Genomic DNA, 6,000 nt, shown 5'->3' with positions numbered 1-6,000 from the left:
CGACCGGACAAGAGCAGTAATTTGGTCTCTCGCATTTTCCACCGTTTGGACATGTCGTCGATGAAAAACACACCGCTATGAAAGACAGGTCAATTATGTTTTAGTGGCTATCGCTAATTGCCAATGGGCTTAACTAGTCCCAAACAGTCTCAAAATTACTTTGAAATTGAGACCGAATTCTTCTTCGGATTTAGCATAGGGTCAGATAGTTTAGTATCTAATTTTTTTGGAGTAAGTCAGATAGCAAGTATTACTAATAGTTGTTAAAACCGTAAAAACGGTTTTCCAAGAAAGTAATAAGTAACAATGATGATAAACTTGAAATAACAAGAATTTCATTATCCAAACGAATATATATTTACGTGCACAGGCCAGTCTGTCAGATTTCAGTTGATATCCGGCTATACATTTACAGTCGAAGCTACCGACAGTGTTGACACATCGATGTTGACAGCCACCGTTATTTTGCGCACATTCAACTATATCTAAGAAATGAAAAATAACAACAAAAAACTAATCAATGAACGAACATTATTGACAAGAAGAACAGAAACCAACATAACTCGCCCCAAGTTGATAAGCTTAACATTCATTGATTTTAACTGATCATTTGTATTCACACTTGAGTTATCATTTATATTATCCGTTTTCGGATATCATCAAAAATACATAAAGAAAATGTATTTTTTTCATAAATACAAAATACATGCAATTTGATTTCACAAAAACAATCATATGCGAGCAAATCCTCTGGGAGGAGGCTTTGAGGAAATACGACGTAAGGAATACATATAAAACGGAAATACAGATTTATTTCGCTATTCGACGCCCTTTGGTGACCACACACAAAAAACAATGACCTTGTATGATATGTTAAAGATCCCTTCTAAAAGACCATGCGAAAATTAACTTATTGGGTTTTCGGAAATATGACGAGGGACACAGGTTTTAATATTACCTCACTTTTTAAAAAGAGGGAAATAAAAAGCCTTATTCCAAATTTGGAAAGAGATGAGGCGAGTATGTCGAGTACCATGTTGAAAGATAATTCCTCAGTTTTTGGTACAATTCACGGTAGTATACAAAACAATATAGTGGCATTTTCAATCACTGTACTAGGGTCCAATGTTAGGGTGAAGATCTAGAGGGTAAGGGGAAGGTTAGGGTTAGGCTCGCAGTAATCAAAAAGTTCTTGAACCGACCGCTGGATTGGCAAGCTGGGTGGCAAGTACGCTACGCTACGAGTCTGCGTGCTCTCATTTTTACTAAATCGTGCAGGGTAGCTAAAATCCGATATTCTCTGTCAACATGGTACATTTTGCATTTAAAATGGGGAAAGTTAGGCGTCAACGACCTTGAATCAGGATGGAAAGCACTTCGTTCCAGAAATGCTCACCTATGCCACAGTAACAATTGAGTAGCGACCGTGAAAAATACATGGGACGCGAGCAGGACTGTTTTACTTTTTCCGAAAACAGATTTCTGCAGATTCTTATTTTCATCTTTCACTGACGCGCGTGAAAAATGAAAGTGATGAGAAACTAGCCATTTTCATGCGTGGCATACCATCAGAAATGTCAATGAAAAAGACAAACTGGGCTCGGAATTCAAACAAGAATGACCTTTTTGGGTACGAAAAAAGGTCACAGGACGGCCCCAGCTTTCAGAATCGTCTAGGGTAGATACATGTAAAAACCATCCAACCAAATCCATCGACGCATCTGTAAAACTTCCCAAAATAACTGATTCTGTCTAATGTACGGATATGAAGTGAACGCAATAGCCCGCTCGAATAAGTCCCAAGTGGGCTAAAAACATTGCTTTAATGGATAAAAATGTAGGCCTAGGGCTAGCTTAAAATCATCTTCAATCGATTAGCAAATACACTGTGGAAGGTGAAAGAAGGTTATAAGATCTTACCGTTACAACGCGGTGGTGAATATCCTGCATGACAAGAACAAACTCCTGGTTGGCTACACGAACCACGCGCTTGGCATCCTTGTGGACAAAGAGCTGAAATTCGTTTTCGCATATTGCAACTATAATCAGTATACGAATATTTTCGTGCTAAATTGAAACACGTGTAGATAAACTTACGTGTATCACAACCACTACCGGCCCAACCCTCACAGCATTTATAACAGGTGGATGGACGATATCGAGTTACAGTTCTGTGACAAAACAGTTATAATTGGAAGTCAGAAATGTTATGAATTTTTTATCAAAAGTAACGGAGATATTGAAACGACTGTCGAATGTGAAAGACTGACAGTTCGTGTATACCTGTATCTTACGCAACGCCTCCAGTTAAATATGCCACATTTTTTCTTGTATCTCTCTTGCACCTGATAGGCCTCCTGACAGCTGTACGAACACGTTTTACTACGAAAGATGCGCAATGAAAAAAAATTGTATTGTACGATGAATATAGAAATATGGATATGATCGGTTGCAATACGAAGCTAACATCAAAACCATAGACATATTTATAGACATATGGGTATCTTCTTGATTTGTAACGATGAACAAAAAATGTATTATGCGTATCACATCATTTAAAAGGATCCATTTTGTTATGTTTGAACAAATGAATACCGCTTCATTCGGCGTTTGAAAAACCGATCTCAGGCATTTTGTTATAACAAAAAAATTGCTACTGGCAGAGTGGTTTACCAATCAGAGGAACAGTGTAGCATGTATCTTGTTAGCTACTTAGTAACATATCACTGTTGTAAAAATGCCGAATCAGTTCTACTAGCTCAGAGGCAATATGGACAACCACCAAGAAGATGTTGGCGAAGAAACACGTATTTGTTAACCACTGCCTGAATTTTCAAATTCACTGGTTCCACTACGCTACCAACCAAGAATTATGAGACATAGCGCAACACATTTCTTTAGAAAAACATATCACACGAAGAAAATGGAAATTGATATGTCACTCCCTGCGAAATCCAAAGGCTAGTATAACAAAACAAGCCACGGGAAAGACGGAACAGAGGTAGATTAAAGATGACCTGGCATCGCAACACATTGGCAGAGGCTAAACTAATTATCTACAGCTGAGAAGAACTTAAAAAATTGTTGAAGAACCGACAGGACGGTACCTTATTGATGGCGAAGTGCCTTTAGGCATCAACAAATGCCATCATAGGTAAGTAAAGTGTATACATAAGTCAAAAGTAAAATACTCCACTTCAAAAACTGCACCCTGTACGGTGGAAACTGTTTTCATAGCATCCCATGCGATTTACATCAAAATCAATAGGGGCTTTTATCTTCGCTATACTCCATACACCACGTGTGTCAAATCGAATCACTCTACTTAAAAAATTGCACGCTTTAGCGTGGGAACAGTACATTTTTTATAATCCTATATGGCCACTAGTCAGCCATTTTGAATGCGATTAACACCAACTAACACAAACATTAAGGGGATTCTTAAGCTTTTACCATGCACCATATGTGAAAACCTGCACCCTGTAAGATCGGAACCGTGTATTTTTATGATCCAATATTGCTGCTATTCAGCCATTCTACATGTGACTAACACCAAAATCAAAAGAGTGCTTTAGACGACGCACAACATATCAAAACGATTAGCCTACTTCAGAAACTGCACCCATAATATAGGAACAAGTATTCCAGACAATATCCCTCCGTGCCCTGAGGGGTAAAAAGTAGTCTTGTATTATTTTCCAATAACAAAATAATATTTGTCGGTTTTTCCAATGAACCGAAGAATGTTCGCACCCTGGAAGCAGGAAGTATTTTGAACGCCACAGTCGTCTGAGCGTCTGAGTTATGCATGTAGACAACATCATTGCACAATAGAAGGATAACATGAACTACGCAGTATGTCTGGTGAATGAAAGGTTGTCAAGAAAGAATGAATGTTTGTCACCAATATCTTTGATTGGAATAACACAGTTAGCAAAAGCTGTTTTTTCAAATCTATATATGAAAATTATGCACGTCACACACATTTTGTATGGTGGCTGATTTGGGCCATACTAAAAAATTTTCTGTACGGCTAAAGCAACGATAAAAAAATTTTCATGTTGGCCCGTTTTTTGGTTTTCTCACGCGAGAATTCAAAAAGTTTGGTTTTCCTCGCGTGAGAATTCAAAACTTTTGGTTTTTTTCGCGCGAGAAAACTAAACATTTTGGTTTGAAAAATTTTTCTGACTGGCTAGAAGCTGGATATAAATTTTTTACAATGGCCCGTTTTTTGTTTTCTCGCGCGAGAAAACCAAACTTTTCGAATTCTCGAGTGAGAAAACCAAAATGTTTTGAATTCTCGCGCGAGAAAACCAAAATGAGCTTGAATTAAAGCTTGAATTTAATTTTACATTTGACTGAATATGATTAAATGGAATTTTGGAAAAGCGCCAATTATGGAGGATGATAAGTATCGTGGTTGATGAGGGCCTCGTGAATTATTTTTATTATGACCTCGATAATGGAAAAACGCAAAACGAAACTTATAGCGCTACAACAGAACCTTCGTTTCTGCGCCCTTATAGCAAAAACGAACTTTCGTTAATGCCGCGCAAAAATGAAATTTGTGGTGCAAAAAAAGGAAAAATGATATAGCAAAAGCGAATCTTTCAATCAATTTTCGTTTTTTGAGGCCTATAAAAAACGAAAAGTTCATTTTTTGCTAGGACGCATAAGCAGCAAAACGAAAGGATTGGTTTTTCTACCCCGCGAAAACGAATACAAAATATAATTTTCAGCAGCCTATGAACGGTGTCTAAACGGTGTCAAGCTATTGTGGGCTACACTTGATCTTTAAACGAAATTTATCGTGTTTCTTAACAAGTCAGTCAAGCTGGCGCTTGCGAGCAACCCATGGAAATAAGAAAATACACTTGGCTAGTTTACGAAGGAACTTAGAGTTTATTACAGTATGGGCTCGCGGAACATATCATTAAGATATTTATCTTGACCACAACTATATCCATTACCTAGTTTCACTTTATTTTCTCAGCCGAAAATTGGTTCTTATTTAAAGGAATTCTTACCTACCTTGAAACTAAATGTATGTCGAGTCCGGTAAGTACTACGGTAGTGAGGATGAGAAACTCACCGATCTTCATATTATCTTTCTAATAGAAAATACATTCATTCCAGTATTAGAATTTTGCGAATGAAATCAATAATCTTACCAGTGTTTGTAGAATAGACAGAGGCAAAATTGTAAGCAAAAGAAATTCCTAGAAGGACATTAGGAAAGTTTAAGAAATACTTACAATGTCTTTTCCCAATTTCTTTTAATTCGCCTTTTTCGATTTTTGCATTTGCCAAATTTATTTCGCAGCTATTTATGATATGCTATTTTTCAATCTACCGAACTGGTTTGCATCGAGTTTATAACTAAACTGTCGACAAATAATCATATTTAATAAAGTGCTATTAAAAGGAGTCATTACCGAACTCGGAAAACCCAGTCCTGAGGTGCGTGCCAAGTGTTATTCTTTTTCATACAATTTGAATGCGCGTTGTTCCAATGTGTTTTCTTCTGCAATGTAAGAAATATTTCGTGAGGTATATTGTTACACTTCTTCGACAGAGATAACCTGGCTAAGGGATTGAAAAAGTAACCCCTTAATAGTAGTCACAAATGATGAAAATAGAATCCGCATTCTGCAAAATAAGTCCGCAGTATTTCAAACTATCCTGGAATGAAAAACAATTTATTTTCTCTATCGGTTTTCAATGCATTTTTTCTGCATTTTGTAACCGGCCATAATTTCTTTCCACGAGAACTACCCGGAAGGGCCACATATCGTTGCTTTAGGATCCAATTTCCTATGGGAGATTACGGAGCCAAAACTCAACTTATTTTGACCAAATTACTAGTCATGCAATTAGCTTTGTGTTTCGTGCCAACAATTTTCTGAACTTGTACCATTTGGCGTAATATGTGTGGTAAATATAGCTATGTTTGGATTAATGATTTCTTTAAAACGAATTCGAAAGATTCAAACAATTCAA

The sequence above is a fragment of the Tubulanus polymorphus genome, chromosome 6 (assembly GCF_964204645.1).
Source record: "Tubulanus polymorphus chromosome 6, tnTubPoly1.2, whole genome shotgun sequence".
In the NCBI taxonomy this organism is placed as follows: Eukaryota; Metazoa; Nemertea; class Palaeonemertea; order Tubulaniformes; family Tubulanidae; genus Tubulanus; species Tubulanus polymorphus.
The sequence above is the reverse complement of the archived record's forward strand: the minus strand, read 5'-3'. Positions refer to the sequence as shown.